Source organism: Miscanthus floridulus, chromosome 12 (genome assembly GCF_019320115.1).
Source record: "Miscanthus floridulus cultivar M001 chromosome 12, ASM1932011v1, whole genome shotgun sequence".
NCBI lineage: Eukaryota > Viridiplantae > Streptophyta > Magnoliopsida > Poales > Poaceae > Miscanthus > Miscanthus floridulus.
In genome coordinates, this window is record NC_089591.1 from 37,117,984 (window position 1) to 37,120,158 (window position 2,175).

Genomic DNA, 2,175 nt, shown 5'->3' on the forward strand with positions numbered 1-2,175 from the left:
AACATGATGGTTCAGATGAATATGGAATTACAATACCTGTTATGGTTACTATTGTATGCTTCTAAAGGATATACCACATGTTTGGCACAGGATAGTTGCTAATCTAGAAATGGATAGTTATAATTAACTTGATAAAAGAATCACAATTGTACAACGGTTAATTGCCTTTTTCGCAAAATGTTGTCAAGTTACGTCCACTTATACAGCCTTGCCTAATCCTTGGAGTCATTTTATTTCTAGTTCATGACGGGTAAGTCTAGCTGAGTACCTTCTCGTACTCAGGGTTTATTTTCCCATTGTTGCAGATGGCACTGTGTATCATGGTTATTGCAAGAGTTGCTTCTATCCCGCTGTGGATGAGGAGTAAGCCTTGGGCAGGCTTCTTTAGTAATTCCTATCTTTGCTTTTGTGGACCGTGATCTGGCTTGGCACTGTATCAAACTATGTTGGAAACTTTATCTTCGAACTTATTTGCTTCCGCTTTGTTTACCAAACTCAGTTTGTAATAACTTTTTATTCGTACTCTGAAGATAAAAAGTATCTACGAACCGTATGTAATATGTGGCATGTATGTTGAATCCTGTACGATCTTGGTTGTTGTAAATCGTTTATCGAGACCCGTCGTGGTACTCGACGGACTACCGGGTTTATATGGATTCAAGTATGACAGTGCGACCGCTTGCGGATTGCCATTATACTTGTATTCTTATAAATTGGTCGGTTCTGCGACAGAAAATTTGCTAGCGGACACTAAAAGTGGAGATCGTTTGCTGGCGGACACAAAAAAAAATAGAGCCATTTACTGGAATGCACTCTAATTGCTGACAATTATGTTACTGGATACCGCGCTCCTTATTTTATTCAGCGGTGAGATGTTCTGTTTGCCCCTTTCTTCTTCTCCTTTCCCTCTCACTACTCTGCTCTTTAGCAGCAGTAATGCAGGCCCTCACAGTGAGCTCCCTTGCTTCTTTATCCTGCCCTTCCTCCTCCATCGCACACCGGCATGCGCAGCTCCGTTCGCTTCGCGCCGCCCTGCACCGCGACGGCCGCCGTGCGCTACGCCGCGCCCCCAGAGCCGGCGGCGCCCATTGCGCCCGCGCCTGCTCCGGCTCCCGCTACCGTGCCGCCAACCGGCCAGGACGAGAAAGGTCTGAGCTTCCTAGAGCGGCCCCACGTGCTACCCCGATCGGCAGGACCCGACCGTGCAAATCGTGGGCAACTTCGCGCCCGTCGGCGAGCAGGCGCCCCTGCTATCGCTCCCCATCTCCAGCCGCATTCCACCCTTCATCTCCGATGTGTACACGCACAACGGCACCAACCCCTGCTTCGAGCCGGCCACGGGGCACCACCCTGTTCGACGACGACGGCATGGTGCACCCGATTTGCATCCGCAATGGTGCCGCCGAGTCCTACGCGTGCCGTTTCACCGAGACGGCGAGACTGCGGCAGGAGCACGCCCTAGGAAGGACCGTGTTCCCCAAGGCCATGGGCGAGCTGCACGAGCACTCGGGCAACGCACGCCTCGCGCTCTTCTACGTGTGCGGACTCTGTGGCCTCAGTCGACCCGTCCCGTGGGACGGGCGTGGCCAACGCCGGGCTCGTCTACTTCAACGGCGACTACTCGCCATGTTCGAGGACGACCTCCCGTACCAGGTGCGTGACTTCGCCATCACGGACAACTACTCGCCATGTTCGAGGACGACCTCCCGTACCAGGTGCGTGACTTCACCATCACAGAGCAGTTCGCAGTGGTGCCCGACCACCATGTGGTGTTCAAGATCGGCGAGATGTTCTACGTCGAGTCCCCCGTGGTGCTGGACGAGAGCAAGAGCTCCTGCTTCGGCGTGCTGCCGAAATACGCGCGCGACGCATCGGAGAGGCAGGGGGAAAGAATGACATTTACCTACCTTCCTCTCTACTCAATCGGGTGGAAATGAATAAAATAAAGGACGTGCTTTCCAGCAGCATAATTATCAGCAACTTTAAGTGTCCGCTAGCAAACGACCTCTATTTTAAGTGTCCGTTAGCAAATTTGCCCTAGCTTATATATATCCGTTCTAGAGTGTATATAACCTTTACAAATATTTTTTGGGCCATACGTGATCACGCTAAATTTTGGAGGCCAAGACATTAGTGACCATTCTTAATGTGACTAACTTGATTACATTTAATCTT

The 2,175-nt window shown here is 50.9% G+C and overlaps 1 pseudogene; it reads left to right on the forward strand.

Annotated features, from left to right (window-relative positions):
• Window positions 1-1,003: 1,003 nt before the first annotated feature.
• On the forward strand, window positions 1,004-1,937 carry LOC136495712 (9-cis-epoxycarotenoid dioxygenase 1, chloroplastic-like; annotated as a pseudogene).
• Window positions 1,938-2,175: the final 238 nt, after the last annotated feature.